This window comes from Onychostoma macrolepis, chromosome 21, assembly GCF_012432095.1.
Source record: "Onychostoma macrolepis isolate SWU-2019 chromosome 21, ASM1243209v1, whole genome shotgun sequence".
In the NCBI taxonomy this organism is placed as follows: Eukaryota; Metazoa; Chordata; class Actinopteri; order Cypriniformes; family Cyprinidae; genus Onychostoma; species Onychostoma macrolepis.
The window spans coordinates 7,148,844-7,170,335 of record NC_081175.1 but is presented as its reverse complement, the minus strand read 5'-3'; the positions used below and the strand labels follow the sequence as shown (position 1 = coordinate 7,170,335).

Below are 21,492 nucleotides of genomic sequence, written 5' to 3'. Positions count from 1 at the left end.
AGTAAAGCTGGATCCGCTGTTGTTTCAGCAAAGGGCTTTGTCAGCTAGTTATTCGATGCTCTGTACTAACAGCATTAAAGTATACGGGACCTCAGTTTTTTGTGGAGGGATGTTGTGAAAACAATCATTCTGGGACTGTGCCATGTGCTGCACTCAACAGGTGACAGCAACTTTGCTCTTTAAAGGCATCATATCATACTAATTTTATAATTTAATTTTATCCACTTAAAATAATTTTTTGTGACACAATTTTGACACATTTATATTATTTCTTTTTTATATATATATATAACCCTTAGAATTAAACAAATAAATGGGCCATTTATTGGCTGCTTGTCTTTACAATTTTAACAAAAGAGTTAGACATGCTTTGTTAATGCTAGATTGTTATTGCAGATTGGGTTCAATAAATTGCAGTTTTGGACTGGGAGGGCATTGAGATTTGAAAGTTACAGTATTACAGATATTTCTCATTAATTTGATCATTTAAGATGCATTCTGAGTTATGACTCTGACTTTTTTTTTTGTGTGGAACACAAAAGGAGATATTTTGAAGAGTGTTGGTAACCAAACAATTTTGGTGACCATCAACTTTCATTGAAATTTCAAAGAAATTTCAAAATAATGTGATTAAATATTTAATTTTGATTTTGAATTAGTGCTGTCAAAACAACAACTTAGTTTTTTCTGAAATGAATCGCGATTAATCCTATCTAACATTAAAGATTTTGAATATACTTTTATATTGCGATAATTTCACATTCAATCTTTAAATTAATGTAAAAACAACATGGAGTATATTTTTAATATTTGTTTAATGGCATCTTTTTAATGACTGAAGGCCAGTATCACTGATACAAATACTACTGATGTCTCTAGGAAATTGTTCTTTTTTTCCCCATAATATTTAACCATCGACTATATGTAATGTGGACTATGCTAACATTACAGTATAATTGAGAGCTATCAATTTTAACACTTATTAGAGTTTAAAAAATAAAAAATTCTAATTTAAGTGAACTTAAAACAAGTTCAAAAAATCCATTATAAAAATATCATACCTGTGCCCTTCAGCAAGTAGGAAATATACAGAAATTGAATAAAGTTATCAAACACTAAATTCTAAATTAAATAAAATATATGAATCCATAAAGCTATAAGTTATTGATTTCCTTTTTTTCTCTCTTTTATTATCATACTTCCCAGCAACTGGATTATTAGGTTATTTGGCTGCTATTACTTTAAGAGCTGCTGCTGCTGAACGTGACGCGAATTTGACGCGCATGCTCATAGTTTCATTCACACTTTAATATGAAATGATACAGGCTACAGTGCACTCCACCGTATTTGTGTGTGCAATTGAAGAGCACGCACGCACTACGAGCACAGTATATCAGCTAATAGGACAAGAAGATTCATTTTTACTGACATATGGCCTGACAACATCTCATCTGACCACAGTTCACTGTTGTTGATGCTCCCTCGTCACCTGGACCTTTTCCGTACTCGTCTGACTAGCGTCCGACACTGAGTCAAAGTTTGCGTGTGCGTCTGAAAAGTCTCCCGTACACAGATGTGGTCATAAAGGCATTCTGCATCTAAATAAACACAATACTTGTCAAGAAAAAAGAGGCAGAAGTAGCAGTTGTGAGTGGGGTGGCCAACCCTAGCTCCGCCCCTGCGTTAACTGCATTAAATATTTTTAACACGGTTAAACTGGAAAACTTAACACTAATTTTGACAGCCCTACTTTGAATATGTAATATTTACTGATTTTATTATGCTTTTTACTGGTTTTGTCTTTGCACAATTTATTGGTGCATGTTTGTTATTCTAAATGAAAATAGAAGTGTTGGAGTTAATAATATTTTATGAAAATATAATCTAAAATGACTTTGTTTTCATACATCCTTTCATGTTTTATTTTAAATCCATAAAGTAAAAGGAACTTAAACTCAGATCTCATCATGCTTTCATCAGCAAAGCACATGGATTTATTTTGTGATCACAGATTACGTAACATGGTGTATCTGTGACCGTTGCCCTTAAGATACCGTATGTCTGATTATCAAAGACCTAGAGTGACATAAATGGGTGTTAGCGAATAGCTTGGCACTTTGTGCAAAAGCACAATGTCATGGCTTTGGTAGCCATAGATCATGTTGTATAACCATCCAGTTAAACTAACCTTCTTGCACCTTGAGTACATTTAAGTGTACACATCTTAATCAGTATTTTAAGGTATTTTTTTATTATTAATTTATTCAGTTATTAATTCATAAATATGATAAAGTCGTTGTGGATTTGCACCACATGACATTTTACAACCTGAAGTAATCTTTCTTATAATTAAAGAAGGCCAGGTTTCTGATGTTTCTGAGATTTTCTTTCTTTTTTTGACCTTGACACAGTCACGAGGGACTGCACTTTCTTTTAGTCTGCATGTTGTACCACATGATTTGAACTTTTCTGATTCATTCTTAAACCCGCTGTAGATCCCTGTTAGCATACAACAGAAACAGGATCTGCTTTTTTCACATTCCTAAGAATGATTTATTTGGTTTATAAGAAACACATGTTTTGGGAGAAGTGCAAAAGGAAATGGAAGACTTCAGCCGTAGTGCCTCTTCAGATGTCTTAGTAGCACACCTCATGTAGGATGTCCGTTTGGAGCAAGGCCCAGAGAGTCTGGCAGGAAGGGAGCAGTTCCTCAGAGCTGTCACTGAGCTGCTTTTCTCACACGCCAGGCTCTGGCAGTGGGGCGACTGTGTCCGGCTGGCATACGTAACCAGATTAGACATGGATACACTTAGTCCCCTCAGGCTTGGGCATTTATTTTGCTGTGTGAGTCTATTTTCAGCCTGTTCTGCGGGTTTGTTAAGATACAAGCTGTTGTCACAATGAATAGAGGCGGGTGAACAGCGAATTAGAGGTTTGTTATGATCGCCATCATACCCTGTTTAAAGAGGAGAGCACCCCAGTGTGGCGAACATTGGTGACACCTGGCTACTGCGCAGGCATCGCATTGATTGCAGCACTGAGTGTAAATACTCCTCCAGGCATCTGTGTACACAACACAAAGCTTTGCTGCATTTGAAAACCATTGTGTTTGTGATTTTGCTAGCTTATATTTATTGTAGATTAATTGTTGCATACTTAAAGAAATCTTTATTGTTACCATGATTTACCATAGTTATAGTTTTAGTTATAGTTTTAATTTATATAAAAGATTAAATTGAAATTGAGTAAATATTGTGAATTGTTTATTGTTAAACAATATTTTAGGCTTCAGAAATGTTGTGAATCTTATTTACTACCATTTGGTTTTATTTTGGCTAAAGGTTTTTTTTTTTTTTTTGTGGAATATAATACTATGGTAATATCTCATGTGCCATAAAGTGCCATGTAAATATGTTCCATGGTACCATGCACAATGTATTGCTGTGTATTTTGTTATATACTGTGTGCATGTATTTTACATAAGTCTTTCTTGTCCTTTTTTTCTCAAGTATAGGCAAACTAACCCAAGCGTGCTGCTATTCATAGACCATGCATGTATAAACACATATGTCACATGCATTATTATACAAAGTACACACATGCACAGACCTCTCAAGGCACTCATTGTCAATTAAGTAAAGAAATGAAAGTATTAATGAGAAATCGGCAGTTTTCACACATGAGCTGTGCTGAGAGGTGGATCAAAAGACCATTTTAGCGCACCGCGTTTCCTCCCCCTCCTGTAATAGCTGCAACCCCTTCATCATATCACTGGAGGAATGACTGTGAGCAGCTCGTAATTAATTTCACAGATGAGTTGCTCACAGGGTGACTCGCTCGCCCCGCTGCAGCTGCATACACACAAACTGCATGTGTGTGTTTGCAGGTAGTGTTGAGAAAGGACATGGTCAGCACATTGACATATGAACTTTAGAGGGCAAAGAATGACAGAAATGAAAGAGTGACTTTGAGTATCTCTGGAGGCCGAATGCAGAAAGGATGACGCATTAATGAAGCATTAAAGTTAACGCAGAACGCTTTTAATGGCATCTGTACATTCACCAGAGGTAATGTAGGATGTGGCCGTCTTTATACTTCAAGGATCCATGTGGTCAATAAAGGGCAATTGTTGTTTGTCAACATGTCATGCACCATAATACCTCTTGCTTCTGCACAGGAAGTTCACACCTGCAGAGATTATAAAAGTGAGCAACGCTGGGCTCAGTGATATCAAGTATATTTTGTTAGAAGTTTCACTGGAGTGACAACAAATATTGCTTTTTTTCTGTGCTGCCCTATTCTGCCCTATTCTGTGCTGCCCTATTCTGTGTGCATATGGGAAACTTTTTTGCCAGTCTTTGTGATGAAACTTTATATAATATCCGAGAAACAAATGTAAAAATATATATATATATATATATATATATATATATATATATATATATATATATATTCATATTCATATTCTCAAATATTTTTGGTGGGGGACGAAAAAGACAGCATAGTTGCCTGAAAAATGAGCATGTTGGAAATAAAAGGCTAGTATTTAAAATAACCAATATGCTGTAATCGGTGTAATAAACATGATTAATAAACACTCTTGATTTCATGACAACATGACCCCTCTTGAAGAATAAACATAACAAATTGTTTAATGGCGCAATTTGTCCCCCACAAATTGCGCCATTAAACACAATTTGTTTATTCTTGATTGTGATCATTCATTTATTTATTTATTTTTGTCTTCAAGTAGTTGTTGTTAGCTGATCTGCTCTATCAATCTGACTTGCAGTGTTTTTACTGAACATTGAGACACCACTCTTAAAATTAAAGCTTCTTTACAGGCATCAATGGTTCCATGAACAACCCATCCATGATACCTTTCCATTGCACAAAAGGTTCTTTACCTTCATCTTCTCTTGGATGAAGTTTCTTCAGATTATTTAAATATTCTTTACACTAAGAAAAAAAAAAAGGTTATTTTAATAACCGTTCACTTAAAGTTTCATAAAGTAACCTAAAATGGATTTGCCACTGCTGTAAAAGCCACCTTTTGGAACCTTTATTTTTAAGAGTGAATAATATGAATATTTGTCTTGCGGCAATGCTTTGTTGTTAACATATTGCAACTTTGTACTATAGTGGAATTGCACTGATTTGCATTTTTCAAATCACATGAGCCAATATTTTATTCACAATAGAACATAGAGAACATAACAAATGTTTAAACTGCGAAATCCACTAAATGAGCTCATTTCAAATTTGGCGCCTGCTACAGGTCTCAAAAAAGTTGGCACGGGGGCAACAGGTCTGTAACATGATTAGCTATAAAAGGGATGTCTTGGAGAGGCAGAGTCTCTCAGAAGTAAAGATGGGCAGAGGCTCTCCAATCTGTGAAAGAGTGCGTTAAAAGATTGTGGAATACTTTAAAAACAACGTTCCTGAACGTCAAATTGCAAAGGCTTTGCAAATCTCATCATCTACAGTGCATAACATCATCAAAAGATTCAGAGAAACCGGAGAAATCTCTGTGCATAAGGGACAAGGCCGAAGACCTTTGTTGGATGCCCGTGGTCTTCGGGACCTCAGACAATACTGCATCACTCATCGGCATGATTCTGTCATTGACATTACTAAATGGGCCAGAAACCAATACTTCCAATACCAATACTTTAAGTGGAAAAGTGTTCTATGGTCAGACGAGTCCAAATTTGACATTCTTGTTGGAAATCACAGACGCCGTGTCCTCCGGGCTAAAGAGGAGGGAGACCTTCTAGCGTGTTATCAACGTTCAGTTGAAAAGCCAGCATCTCTGATGGTATGGGGGTGTATAAGTGCATACGGTATGGGCAGCTTGCATGTTTTGGAAGGCACTATGAATTCTGAAAGGTATATAAAGGTTTTAGAGCAACATATGCTCCCCTCCAGATGACATGTATTTCAGCAGGACAATGCAAAACCACATACTGCAGCTATTACAACAGCATGGCTTCGTAGTAGAAGAGTCCAGGTGCTGAATTGGTCTGCCTGCAGTCCAGATCTTTCACCTAAAGAGAACATTTGGCGCATCATTAAATGAAAAATACGTCAAAGACCATGAACTCTTCAGCAACTGGAAACCTGTATCAGGCAAGAATGGGCCAAATTCCAACACCAAAACTCCAGAAACTCATAAACTTGATGCCCAGACGTCTTCAAACTGTTTTGAAAAGGAGAGGAGATGCTACACCATGGTAAACATGCCCCCGTCCCAACTATTTTGAGACCTGGAGCAGGCATCAAATTTGAAATGAGCTCATTTTGTGCATAAAATTGTAAAATTTCTCAGTTTAAACATTTGTTATCTATGTTCTATTGTGAATAAAATATTTGCTCATGTGATTTGAAAGTCTTTGTTTTCACTTTATTCAAATTTAAAAAACGTCCCAACTTTTCTGGAATTTGGGTTGTAGATAGTTGCATCAGTTATATCCATTAATTCATTTTTTGGAAATGTTTGCCGTACTGTAATTGAATATTTGAATAAATAACACATTTATGATTTGTATTTCATTTTCAGCTAAAAATACCACGGTCAGCAACATTTTATGGAAAGGGCAGAAAGAATGCAAAGTTAGCTCTTTTAGCTTTATTTAAAGAATGCATGGTAATGAGCAAACTAATACTAATTCTCACTGCTGCTGCTTGCTGATTCAGCGAATATTGTCACTTGTCATTTTGGAAGCAGTTGAATGCATACACACCTCTTTGCACCACTGAAGAGCATACAACCTCTCTATTATTATGTCCATAGGTCATATTACAGAGTCACAACTGTAATTGCTACATATACATACATGCATACACACACACACACACACACACACACTTATAGATAATTCAGTAGTCTTATTAATAGTCACAAGCCTTGAGCATTTGTTTGTTTACTTTACAGCTAGCCACAAGGTCAGTCTCATGTTTAGGCCCTTTTTATTGGCTTTTTTGTTTTAATTTAGCTCTCTATATTTTATTACAAATCTATTAGAAAAGTATGTGTTAACCAAGTTTTTCAGATCTTTTTAACATCTGTAATTTTTTATCTGCACCCCACACTAATAGACAAAGCTTTGTGTAATGTGCATTTCTGTGGGACAAATATGCAACAATATGGGTGAATTTATAATAATATTATTACTTTTTATTGGTTCTGTCTCCCCAAATCAGCTATGTTATAGCTAATGCATGTTCATATAGCATGATTCTTTTTTTTTTTTTTTTTAATATAAATATGGTCGCAGTTTCAGGCATCTACCTCCTCCACTTCATTAGGAAGCCCAAAGTAATAGCACATTCCCGTAAGCACAGTAGTTACATTTCCAGAAGCTCTTTAATATATTAACGGAATTGATTTTCATCACGCGCTGAGCAATATCATCCCTGGCTCCATCTTCAAATTGGATTATCCGATGCTGGAAGTGTACCCAAGCAGCTTCTTCCTCCTGCTCTCTTACTGTAGATTGTGAGGACGCCTATGGAAAACAGTATTGACCTCTGGTGCCATGTCAGCAGCATTTTGTATCTGCCTCGTGGGCACACTGATGAGTCACTCTTCGCTTCTCCTGCGTGTTAATGATGGACGCAGCGATCCTTGACCACATTCTGCTCGCCCTCCCTGCCTGGCCTGTTTAATGATGCGACATCTGCCTCGCTTACGATTCTGCCCGAGGGCCGCAACCTTCCAGTGGCTCTCCACTGATCATGGCTCACTGGCCACAAGGAAAATAGCCCATCGTGGAATCTGGACAGGGTAATGGGGTACAACTATCCGCAGAAAAAGCAATTAATCATTTAAAAGTTAATAGGTTAATTGAACTCTTTGTGACACATCTTCAAAGAAGCAAACTCTAGCATACTTTTTAAAAGAATAGTTATTATGGTAATTATATGCCTTCAAAGAATGTACTTAAGCATAAAATGAATAATGTTTTCAGACACTTAATTGCAGGTTATTTACAATTAATCAAAAACGTAGTTTAAATGTATATTAAATGCAATTAGCTGAACTTAAGAATGATTTAATGTAGGACTTGAGTACATTTTTATGTATAATTACCTAATTGTTTCTGATGTGTTTTGAAATATGGTTAGTGTACTGATGAATGTACACAAGCATATGGTAAACAAAAATATACTTTAATGTAATTTCTATTGAAATTTGTATGTCATGTATTTAAATATATTGTGTTCCGTTTTTTTCCCGACATAAAAATAAAGGGGATTTAATATTAATAATAACATTGAAGACATTGTATGATTATTCCTTAAAGATAAGGTTTTAATAGTTTTACTAGTAGTAGCCTATTACGTTCTGCCCAGTGTCTTCAAGTGAAACCGAACTTTTATTTTGACGGGTTGCCGTGAATACCTTTACATTTCTGTGTATATGATATGAGGATAGTTTTTCTCAAATGAAATGCTCGAATGCTCATGAAGTGACTCTCAGAGCAGTTCTGGAGATGTTGTTCATGTATTTATGTCCTCATTTAGTGAGACGACAGACGTTAATATCACCGCAAGCGTCGCGCGCTTCTGTATGAGTAAACAAACCCACGCGTCTGCGCCATGCGTTAGTACAGAGACATGCAGAAGTTATATTTAAATAGACGTTTTGCGGCTTAATATTTACAAATAGGAGTGGGCGTGTGCTCACTTGTGTGTGCGCTTACGTTTGTATGTGTGTGTGCGACCCGGGGCGGAACTCAGCTGTGCGTGCGATACAGAGAGCGCGACCATGTAACGTATAGACAGAAATGACACACCGTCGTGTAAATAAGATAAATAACATAAGGCTATTTAGTTTGTTTACTAAAAGAACAAGGGGTAGACCTGTTCTATAGGGAAGGTAACATTGAATGACTTCTTTTGTGGTCTGGCGCTATAGAGAAAATAAAATTAAATAAAATTAACTTGAACTTCAAGGAGGGTGCCTTTGGGTGGGCGGGCCACCCCCCTAAAATAATGGTAGGAGAAACACTGGTATTTAGACTTCGACTCAGACTCTACTATTTATGTAGACTCAGACTAGTGACAGCTTGAGAGAAAGCCTTCGCCGGGGCATGTACCTCGCCCACCAGAGCCATCTACACAATTTGATACCACCCCTCCAAAGTGGTTGGAAGTTAAGCAAGTTGTGGAGCGAGCACGAGCGGCATCAGCAGCTGGACCTAATGGTGTACCTTACAGGGTGTATAAGAACTGCCCTATGGTCCTGAAACTGATGCGTGTTGCTTGGAAATCCAAAGCTATCCCAGCAGCATGGAACAGAGCAGTCACTACTTTTATCCCAAAAGAAAAAGACTCCTGCAACATCAGCCAGTTTAGAGGCATTGCTCTGCTGAACGTAGAAGGGAAGATCTTCTTTTTAGTGATGGCAAAACGAATGACCAGCTACCTCCTGGCAAACAACTACATTGACACCGGTTGTCAGAAAGCAGGTGTCCCAGGATTTCCGGGCTGCATAGAGCACTCTGCGATTTATTTGGGAGCAAATTCAGTCAGCCAAGCGCAATAAGTCAGACCTCCATGAGGTTTGGCTGGACCTCGCAAATGTTTATGGGTCCATTCCCCATCAGCTTATCAGCTACGCTCTTGACTTCTTCCATATCCCTCCATGAATCCGGACTCTCATTGCTGGCTATTTCAACAACTTCCATGTCTGTTACACATCTACAGAAGTCTTAACTGGGTGGCAACGGTTGGAGAAAGGGATAGCAATGGGATGTTCCATCTCCCCCATACTCTTCATAGCAGCCTTTGAAGTTATCCTCATTGGTGGAAGATGGATGGTTAGAGGAGTCAGATCTCAGTCAGGTCAACTCCCGGCTATGCGTAGCTTCATGGACGATGTCACCACTCTCCTCCAGACGGTGGCATGTATCAACAGACTGTTGAAAAGGCTTGAGGAATTATTAAACGGGGCTAGAATGAAGATAAAACCAGCCAAGTCACGCAGTCTTTCTACCTGCAAAGGAGTCAGGAGGGATAACCTCTCCTTCTCTTTGGACAGCGAGGAAATCCCACATTTGAGAGACCAACCAGTAAGAAGTTTAGGAAGGCTCTATACAGCAGACCTGTCCGATAAGCATATGGCTGTCTCTTATCACCTCACAGCTCTCCAGTGGTCTGGAAAAGATCGACCAAAGCCTTCTACCTGACAAGCTAAAGGTCTGGTGTTATCAATTCACCTTGTACCATCGCCTGATGTGGCCTCTCAAACTGTGTGAAATCACCTCATCAAGATGGATTCAAAGGCCATCAATTACATCCAGAAATGGCTGGGCCTTCCATGATGTCTGTCAAACACAGCCCTATTTGGAAGAAACACACTAAGGCTCCCACTGAGATCCATCAGCTTGGACTACAAGACTCACGAGATCTGGTAGTCCAAAACGCCAAGGCCCAAGTGCAGACTGGAAGTGGAAAGCAACACATGCAGTACACCAGGCCATGACCCACCTGAAACACCTAGAGGTCGTCTGAAATGCAATAGTGTTGTCAAAAGTACCGACCGCGATACCATTCGGTACTGAAATTTAAAAAACATCCATTTCCCGCTAAGATTTGAGCACTGTTGAGCGGATTCTTAAACAGCGCTGATTGGTCATTGTGTTCACGTGCTCAACAGATACATCTGTGATTTGGCTTCAATGATCAATGAAGTGCTCGGTGAGGAGCGTGAAGCGATGATCATTGAAGCCAATCACAGACTTATCTGTTGAGTGCGTGAACACAATGACCAATCAGCGCTGTTTAAGAATCCACTCAACAGCGCTCAAATCTTAGCGGGAAATGGACGTTTTTAAAATTGCAGTCGGTACTTTTGATAACACTATGGTGCAACATGGCAGGGCAGGCTTTGGCTTGGGAACCTCACCAAAGATGTGGTCAAAGGCTTCAAAGATAGTGAGGAAAAATCTGACTATCTCTGAAGTCACGAGGGATGAAGAGGAGAGCTATAAGATCAAAGCTGTGAGCCAAGGCTAACAAGGGAGATGGACAACATGGGAGGCTGTGAGCGATAGGCTCCTGACTTGTGCCGATTTGTAGAGGATGCCTCAAGCAAGGCTGAGCTTCCTGATTAGGGCTACGTATGACACTCTCCCAAGCCCACAAAATTTGAAACTATGATACGGTGCAGAGGAAAGCTGCCAGCTTTGTGGACATCAGAACCCCAGCTTACAGCATGTCCTGTCCAGCAGCAAAACAGCACTGACTCAAGGTCGCTATGGATGGCGCCACGATCGGGTCCTGCGTAAGTTAGCTGAAGTCATCTAGGCACGCAGACTGGAAGTAAACAGGGCCAGCCCAGCAACATCCCATGGGCTGATACAATTTGTGAGACAAGGGGGTGAGGCACTAAGAAGCACTACTAAGCAGTGGTCCCTACTGTCACCAGGAGGTAACTGGGAGTTGAGAGCTGACCTTGACTGCCAGCTGAAGTTTCCCCAGCAGATCGCCATAACTTCCCTGCGGCCAGACATTGTGCTCTGGTCCACTACCACAAGAACCGTCATTATGGTGGAGCTGATAGTGCCATGGGAAGATGGCTTGATGCGAGGAAAAAGTAGTACGCAGATCTTGCAGCTGTGTGCATAGAAGCAGGGTGGAGGGCTTTCATCTATCCAATGGAAGTCGGCTGCTGGGGCTTCACTGGAACATCTACTGGAACGGCTCCTAAAGTCCCTCAGTGTCAGAGGCCCCAAGTTGGCAAAGGCACTGAAAGAGCTGGCAGAGGAAGCAGAGCAAAGGAGCTTCTGGCTCTGGCTTCGGATAAAGGACAAGGTGTGAGGAAGAGAAGGATCCTAAGGCTGGCTGCAGGGGGCGGTAGGGAGACGTCCCTGCCGCTGCTCCACCACCCGGAGATGTTCTGGGATTAAAGGAGCGAAACATCAACGATGTGTGGCTCCCGGCTGACGACCCTGCAGCCAGCTCAAATGGCACCGGCGGAGGTGTGTCAGGCAGAGATGCCTTGCAGGTATGCTTACCTGTGCTTTCATTTAAAGCAACTTTTAAACTCTTAAAGTACACTTAAGTGGCCTTTTATTTAATAAAATGGTATTATCTGCATGTACAGTTTTTACAAAATATACTTGTAAGATTTAAAGTACACTACAAGCAATACAATCAATCGAGCACACATTTTGATGAAGGAAAGTTCACCAAAAAATTTAAGTTATGTTGTTCCAAACCTGTATGACATACTTTCGTCTGTAGAACATGAAAGAAGCTATTTAGAAAAATCTTTGAAAAAATATTTTTGTTGTCGTTTTTTTGTTTGTTTATTCCTTTTGTTATTGTTTATTCCGAGACCAATGCCGTTTTGGGCTCCATTGACATTTATTGTATGAACCAGAATGAATTGAACATTTTTTTTAATAATGTTTTGTGTTCAGCTGAAGAAAGTAAGTCATATGGGTTTGGAACGGCATTAAGGTGAGTAAATAATGGTAGAGTTTTCATTTGAGTGAACTCTTTCTTTAATAAAGTCAAACACTGTGATTTAAATTTGTTTCCATTTGGAAATGGAAATTGCAAAAAAAAAAAAACCTTAACTTTCAAGACTCTGTATGGGAATTAAAGCCGTTTGAACATTTAGACGTTTTGCAGAATTTTATGTTTAACCTTCGACCTCATCCCATAAGCTTTGTTTAATGTCCATTATGGCGCAGTCAATGAGCTCTATTTGCCAGCCGTGATCAATCCCTTACTGGGTGACCTTTCCTCATCCCATTAAACTAGTGAGCACTTACCTTAAATCCATGGATGGGTTAAATAAGCTAAGTGAGGGCCACCAATCCTCTTTGTATGGCTTAATATATTCCCCTCCCAGATCCAGTTCCTCTATGTGAATAAGGTAAAAGGAAGTCAGGCGAGATTAATGGGATAGCTCAATTGTCTCTATTTCAATCATCTTCTCTTTGCAGGCCTTCTTCTACAGCCTGTGCCTGTCCCCATCCAGCTGCTTCGTTCATTCACTTAGCGGAGCCTTTTAATCAGGGGCCATTTGGAGCAGAGACAGGCAGCTTGGACTATTGTGCCTGCACTGAATGACTCCCAGGAGGCTAAACTCAAGGGGACACAGCAGTTTGTCATACAATGAGACTCAAATTAAATGAAAGTGCAATTGAACCTTGTTCTACCCAATTAGGATTTGAGGAATAGAAGATATTGATGATAGGACATGCAATTAGACAGGTTTTCAAGCCAGTGATTTGTGTATTTCCTGTCAATTTCCTGTGCAATATTTGGTCAGGCAAAGGTTGAATGTTGTTTGTGAATGTGGAAAACATTTGGGAAAAGAATATGAAAACCTTTCATATCGTACTTAGTTGGTACCTTTAATTTTGGGCTTTTTGTTTATTTGTTTTTTGGTAGGTATAGAGGTAGAACAGGAGACACAGAATAGGGACACAATGCAGGTCAGATATGAAATGTCGATGCATCACTAGTTTTCAGTTTTACATGGCCTTTAGTTCCCATGTGGATGGATGTTTTATTGCACTGAGATGGCACATCAGTGGTTTATAATATAGCCAGGCGTAAATGCCATGCGAGTCTGCATAATGAATAGTGTTTAGACTAAATGACTTGTGGCAGAATATAAATTTGTATAATGCCAGACATTTCCACATGGAAGTATCCATGTTAACTGTTGCTTCCAATCTGGGAGGGGAAAACGTCCCGCTTATAATTTATTTTCTCTCTTCATTCCTTTCATAGTCTCTCCATCATTTACATTTCACACTCTGTCGACCCTAAAATTTCCACATTTCTCAGCTCTTTACATTCTGCTCATGTCTGTGTAAGAGCTGCTGTTCTCTCTAGCGTTCGCATGTGCGCATGCAGGAAAGAGAAATGGGAGTGACTTTGGAGTGTGCACACACTGGCAGACTGCCAATCTCATCCCGTCACTGTCTCGCTTGGCTCTTTGAGCGCTCTGTGTTGGGGTCTACAGTTGATTGATTGACAGGTGGTCTTCACTGTTGAGCTCTTCGGCTATGGCTTTGGCATAAATTGGTGCCTGTTGGAAGGCGAGTGATAAAGACTGCGGTCTAGCCTTTCCCATCCCTTTGGATAGGTTTGGAATATTATACATACACAACCCTCTGCTTACATCTATATTATATAGTAGTTATTTCCAGTCCAATTGGAAAAAATAGGTACAAAAGGTGTCACTGGGAAAGTACCTGAAAGGTACTAATAAATACCATTTAGGTACTATTATGTACCTTTTAAGGTACTAATATGCACCCTTTAGGGGTAAATATAGTACAAAGATGCGCCTTTTGAAAGGGTACCACACCAGTTACTTTTTTTTTTTTTTCTCTGAAAAAGTAAAATCCTTATTTATTATTATTATTATTATTATTATTATTATTATTAACAATCTAACTAACCCTAACAACAGTCAGTTTTCAGCCTTTTGTTCTTTTGAGCCTTGGCAGCAGTATACATGTTTCCAATTACAAAATGTCAAACATGATCCCAGTATATTGATAATTCATTTTGTTTTGTGCATTTTTTTTAATTTTTTTAATTTTTTGTTTTGCTTTGAGTTTGGTGCGTGTGTGTGTGTGTGTGTGTGTGTTCTGTGCTTTGGATTATAATTCTTTTTTTTTTTTTTCATAAAGAAAGCATACCACTAGTAAACATGCTGTTATACTGAATATCAGCGCTTCTGTGATATTGCTTTATAATTTCACTATTTGCATTTGAAAGCGAGTGGATGAGCTTGTGCCAGCTGTAGCCAAAGTGAAAATAAAATGTTTTTCAAAAGGTGATAACAGAGCTGTTTATTCAAGCTACTTTGAATAGGTGAGATACGTTTCATTTCCTGGAATTGATGATATTGCATTACTATAAAAAAATAAAATAAAAATGTTACCTTCTCCCGTAAAATGAAAGGCATTGTGTTGTTGTGCCGAAACGGTATCAATATGATCGGTCTCTGTCCCTGCTCAGCGTACATTAAATTTAAACTGCAATCATGGGTCAATCTCTCATGTCCCATAAATCCACGAGCACCATTGCTTAATTGAATTGCCTGGTTTTGAGAACCCAAGGCAAGTCTAGCTCTCTCTGTCTCCATCCGTCTCGAGCATATCTTTCACATCTCATCATGATATGCTGATTATTTTTTTATTTTATTTTTTTTAATCAAGAAAATAATTGAATTTAGGCATTTAATTATCAAAAAACATTACTGCAAGCGTATTTATTATATAATGCTTTTTAGGTTGAGTGTTCTTGCAAAAATAACTGTGCCGTGATATATTCTTAACATATGAAATTACTCATATTGTGATGTTATTCATACCACCCACCCCTTAATGCTCATGCATGTCATTGTAATGAAATGAGAATGCAAGTGTCAGACTCCATCTCATGTACCCCTCTAATTGTAACCTCCTGATTGTGCTGCCAGTCATCATCAGGCTAAAAATAGGCGGCCTTTCCACTGCGGGGAAGCCAAGAGGTATGAGGCTTGTGTGTGTGTGTGTGTGTGTGTGAGGGCACTCACCCAGAAAGTGAAAGGGGGTAAAGATGAGTAGAATATTGTGAGACAGATTGTCTTTCTCCCTGTGCTTGAATTCAAATAAAACCTGGGGTAGTGACGGCTAGATATACGGACTTCAAGCCACACAGATGTGTGAATGCTTCCAGGTTCATCTGAAACACTATTGCAGGAGGTCAAAGGAGGGCCGTGAAGGGAAGAGAATAATGAAAGGGAAATGGACAATAGGGAAAAATATGAAATGCTGGATCTGTGAGAAGAAATAATAGTCAGCAAGCCATCTGTGCTTCAGTAAAGAAAATCTAATGCCTGGTGTGGTTATTTGCAGGCAAAAACACAAACACTTATGGAATATTCAGGATTAGGGCTGGACAATGTATTTATATACACAAGTCGCCATATGAAACCGAAGCAACCGATTTTTTGTCCATATTGTAACTGACATTTGACTGAAATGAATTAGAACATGATTCTATCTATCAGTTGTTGATCTGAATGCAAGCCAATTGTCGGACTAAACGATTGAAGCCTGGCATGTGACACCTGAGAAATCTGTATAGTTATGACATTTGATGAATTATAAAAGCAAATTTTTTTTTTTTTTTAAAGCATGGATGAATTATTCACAACAAGATAAATAGTATGCATTTAGATATTAGATGAGGTGAAATTAAGACGATCAAAGTAGGCTGGTTTTGTATATAAAAGATTAAAACCTCAGCAGAAAAATAATTATAGCATTAAAACATAAAAATGCACTTTACAACCTTTAAAATGTTTTAGTAAAAATAATGTTATGCAATTTAAATACAGAAATGTTGTACATATATTCTTAAAGTATATTAAAAAAAATATGTATTAAAATATAAATCTTATTTAATGAATAACAGTGTGGAAAAACCTAAATTAGATTTTTATTTCTACTTTTAAGCATTTTGAATCTACAGTTTCAGCAATCACAATCAACTAATCGTGAAAAGTGTCAATTACAGCAGTGCATTTAAGTCCACAATACTGTTGCACGAAAATGATCTAAATACAAAGGTTTTTTTTTTGCATTGGTTACAATTTTCAACCTATCATCAACATTGATAATAAAAAGAAATGTTTCTTGAGCACCAAATCGGCATATTAGAATGTTTTCTCAAGGGTAATGTGACATTGAAGATTTTTGGTAAACATTACAGACTACTTTCAAAAAAATATGTAAGTATCTTTTATTTTTATTTATACCTCCCATCCCTATATAGCACAGATTTAGATATTCATAATGCATTCATAATCATCTTTTTCCCTTACGGCTTATTTGGTCACGAGTGTATATGAATAGTGTATGTTCGTATATCTGCCCTTCAAAGTGCCGCAGGGGAATAAACGAGCCCAAATCTAACATGAAAGACCTGTAGATTACGTTCTGCTTGAAGTCCCCAAATGGCTGTGCTACAGGCATGAGAGAGAGAGAAAAACATGAGCAGAGGAATGGGGAGGTGAGAACCCCCTCCACACACACACACCTCCTCCTCCTCCCACCCCCTCCCGTTGTGTGCAAGCGTGCTGCCAGTGCTGCAGTCCAGAATGTTTTTCCGCGTCCGCAGCTCTGCTGAGTTGTCACCCTCCGGAGCGCAGCAACAACAGAGGAGAGAGAGGGAGAAAGAAAGGAAGGAGAAAAGACTGTTTTGCAGGGATCCCAGTCACTTGACAAGCTGCATTTGTAGGATCTTGCACAATATGGGATGAGGCTGATGCTTTCCTAGGGGCTACGACATCTCACCTGCGATCTCCGACTGTGCTTTAGAAGCTTTTTATTGAGGTTGATCAGTTTTAACTGGATGCTGCAGTTCGTATATGTTTTTGTCGCTCATGCTGAGAGCTTTCTCGAAGAAATAACCTGTCTTCACTGATTTATCCTGCGTTTGCTGAAAATGCTGAATTTGGAACTGAGAGGAAAGAATTCTTTAGCATCTGCATGGAATGAGTACAGAATTTAAATTGGGATTGAAGTGTTTCAACAATGACAGTTTCTGTACGGCTAGTGAATCACAGCGTGGGTCTCTTTCTGGTCCTGTAGGGGACAGTGCAGTCCATGGTGTATGTTTTGAATCAATAGATCGTTTGTTTGGTTTTACTGTTGTTGCGTGCATGTCTGCTAGCATACGAGGAGGCTGCGTCATTTTAACGGGTCCGCGAGGCTTGTGTTTTGGCAGTAGATGTGAAACGTGGTTTATCCTGGCTGTGTCCTTGAGGACACAAAAGCATCCTTGTCAGAATCAGAGGTAAACAGGGAGGCATTCAGTGTAATTACTCAGCGCTGCCGTACACACTTGCACTTGTTCAGATGTACTCATGGGAATGGTGTTTTCGCTTGAGTGAAGGAGTACAGAGTGTTCAGTTTACCTCCTTGACTCTTGGTAGGTCAGTAGGTTCATTCCTCACAAATTTGAAGTAAATTTCTTTGCGGTACACAGTAAGATTCTTAAGACGTTCTCTACAAGTGAATGGAGAGACCCCAAACAGTTTTCTTGAGCATTACTTTGGGTTTGATTTTGGACTCTGAAGCTAGGATTGGGTTAGTCTAATTTTGTCCGACAAGGCAAACGGTCTCAAAAACATTTTGACTGAAGAGTTATTGTAGGGTTGTGTTTGAAGTGATGTTGTGCCCGGCCTCCTGTTTCCCACTCCTGAGGGATTTGTCCCAGTTGCGGTGCCTACTCGGTTGGCCAAGACAACGAGGTGTTTGTGTCACAGGCACAAATCGACCGGTTTGTCATACCAAACCACTTCCAGGAAGCAAGGTGAGTATTAAAGATCATAGTTCCATTTTCAGTATGTTTATAGTGTTTTTTTTTTAGATATCATATATTAGGATACTTGTTCATTAGCTGTTTGATGCAGGAACATACTAGATTTTTTTCCCACTCACTCATTTTACTTGTTTCCATACATGTCAACTGGCAGTAAAGCATTTACTGGTAAAGGGAAAAAAAATTAAATGTAATACAATTTCCGGAAAGTCTGAACGTTACGGGAATAGGGAACGAAGTTGTGCCGCCTATGGGGAATATTGTTGCGGTGCTTACAGGAATATAATCATGCTTTTAAGAATGCTCTCATAATAGTATAATGGTAATCGAATACAGAGTTTTAAGAAACAATTCCATAAAATATAAGACTAAAGTTAAGACAATAAAGTCACACAGAAACTAGCCTCAAAGTAGACATCATAAAACAATTAGTAAATGGCTTATAAAAGTGGATAGGTTTATGACTTTATTTTTGTGAAAGGCATATCATGAAATTATTCCCAAGCATTGATTTTTATTCAATCTTTTATTTTTTTTTTTAATGTTGCACTAAAATGTCCTACTGTACAGAAGTCTCAGATGCTATGTGGGGTCTCAATTATACTATGTATATACAAACACATTACACTAATTGCTGCATAAAAACATTAAATGTAATTGAAGAACCGAGCAAGAGCGAGATGATGGCAAGCAAGGATTCCCTTCCCCCCCTCTAACCTAATTACTCTGGCCTTCACTGGGCTGATTTCAGCTTTGAAACTTTTAACTAAATTGCTATTGATTCCAGAGTGGGAAAGCGAGTGTCTAGGCTTCCATTGCAGTGGTTGAAGTGGGTACGATGGCTTGCCACTGATCAGGAGAAATCAGATTTCTCGGTGCCTGATGTACGGGCCATTCGTAAGGCCTCCACAGAGTTGATTCTAATTATAACCTGAGCCCAGCCGCTTCCCAGCAGTGATGAGGTCATGTGCAGACATGGTGTCTTATAAGAGGGGACAAAGATGCTGGTGGCCTCACTTGGTCTCAAGAGCGCCTTCTCTTGCCATTTCATATGCACTCACCCTGTCCTTGAGGGAGAAGGGAAAAGAGATGGTAATGATGCCATCTCTTCTGTCCTGGGTTCCGTCTCTGGGGATCTTAGTGCAGAGACGCCATCCTTCAACTCAACTGACACGTTGGTGATGGCAACTCAAGGTCCTCCTGCTTGTTAATGGAGGATAGATAAGCCTGCCTCTCATTCATTGCTCTGAATAGGTGTATGGGAAACATCAATAGTTTCTTGAAATGAGGCTCTTCCCAACTGTCAACATTGTTGGCAGAGGCATCAGTCATTTGGTAAAAGTAAAGGTACCCTTGAACTGAATGGTACTTGTAGCACAGTGTTTTTATCTGGCAGCATGTTGTAAAGTTAAGCGTATTGCTTACATACTTTTAGGACATAGTATTTAGTCTGTTTGGCCTTAAGATGCAAAAATGCAAATAAAGTGTATTGCAGCAAACTACTTTTAAGGACTTAAGTTTTTCTCTCAAGGTCTAGGATTCTTTTATTGTACATTGAGAAATATCTGGGCCCAGATGCCGTGTTTAGAGAAAAAATAAGCTCTTTGCCACTAAGTTGTTTTGAAAAATTAAGTATTTTAGCCTAGGGTAAGATTAAAACCACCAAAGAGCATCTAAAGACTGTGACTCTTACGTGCCATTTTCATGTTCTGGTTCATTTGACGTTAATTTTAAAACACATTTCCATTTCAACACATAAAAAACATTTATATTTACATAATTTTACATTAAAGGAAAAAACTAATTAATAAACTGTCAAAATTCATTGCCATTCATCAAAATGAGCATATCCAATGACTTTTCCTCTTGGCTAAAGTGGCGAGAGAGAATTTGCAACTTAAATGCGGAAATGTATAAATAATTCAGTAGGTAAGCTCCCAGCCCAGGATCTATGCGTCTCCACAGGGCTAGCTTGGCACAGAGTCAAGGGTGTATTAGAAAGAGAGCACTTCACTTATTATTTCATCAGGTCTCTGGAGCAATGTTCGCTGGTGATAGATTTAAAGTTTTAATTAAAGTGAATTCAATTTGTAGCCAGTGGCAGAGGTATTTGTATGTTGGTCCTCTGCTCTTTTTATCAGAATTGATTTTTTAAATTGTGGGCATATCGGTACAGTCATTGACTCAATGTTCCGATGCGTTGTTGAAACGCACAGTTAATTTGTTCACTCTAGGGGCTAATCAGTGCAAGGTAAGTGATATACAGGGTTGTTTTGCAAAGTACACAGCTGGAATCAGGTATAGTAATGACTGAATACACGCGCGCATAAAATCACACGCTTAATAGTGTACCCTAAACAGACACTTGATACTATTCCTTCCTACTACGCCAATACCCTTGGCTCCAACAGGCTCTAGACAGAGGCTTTATCTCCACCGTACGGCCTTAGGATTAGTGCTCAAAATCCTGTCATTCTCTCATTAAAAAGGTGGATAAGAGGATAACTGTCTGAATGGAAGGGAAGAGAGATGGGACACATAAACCTTCCACACCTCCAGAAGTCTGATGGTTTGATTCGTAAAAGAAAGGCTGGGAAATGAGGAAGGATTAGCGTAATGAATTTGAGGGTATTTGGACATAGGCCATGTCCTAATAAAAGACAGTTTGGAAAACCCAGTGTAACGTGAAGGAGATATAACGATTCTTTCTCCCCAGCTGCTTCTTAACAGCTTTTGACAATAAATGTCAGTGTTTTAAGGTAGTTACAGCCTCTGGGGTCTTCTGGACCACTGGATAACGGCTGTCACTCATTGATTTTTGCTAGGCAGCCAGTGACTTGCCACTCAGATTAATAATTAATTTGGCAGATATTGGGGATGGGGATGGGTGCTGAGTGGGCTGAACGCCCACACCTCTAGCTTTTCTCTAACCTGATAGAAACGGATTGCCCTGTGGTGTAATGATTTAACTCTAATTAATGAAGTTTACATAGATTTTCTGGAAACTTCATAAGAAAGAATCGGATAATGCTTTTATAAAATGATTTTAGATGGGGGGAAAAAATCTCTAATTCATTTTCTTAGCTTGTGTGCTTGAAAAAAGTATTTTTATTTGGTCTTAGTTCTTTACAGTCTAGA

General features: G+C 38.9%; 1 protein-coding gene across 1 annotated transcript in view; it reads left to right on the top strand.

Moving 5' to 3' along the window:
- siah2l (seven in absentia homolog 2 (Drosophila)-like) overlaps positions 1-21,492 on the top strand; it is a 34,954-nt gene that overhangs the window by 9,876 nt on the left and 3,586 nt on the right. The window lies entirely within an intron of this gene.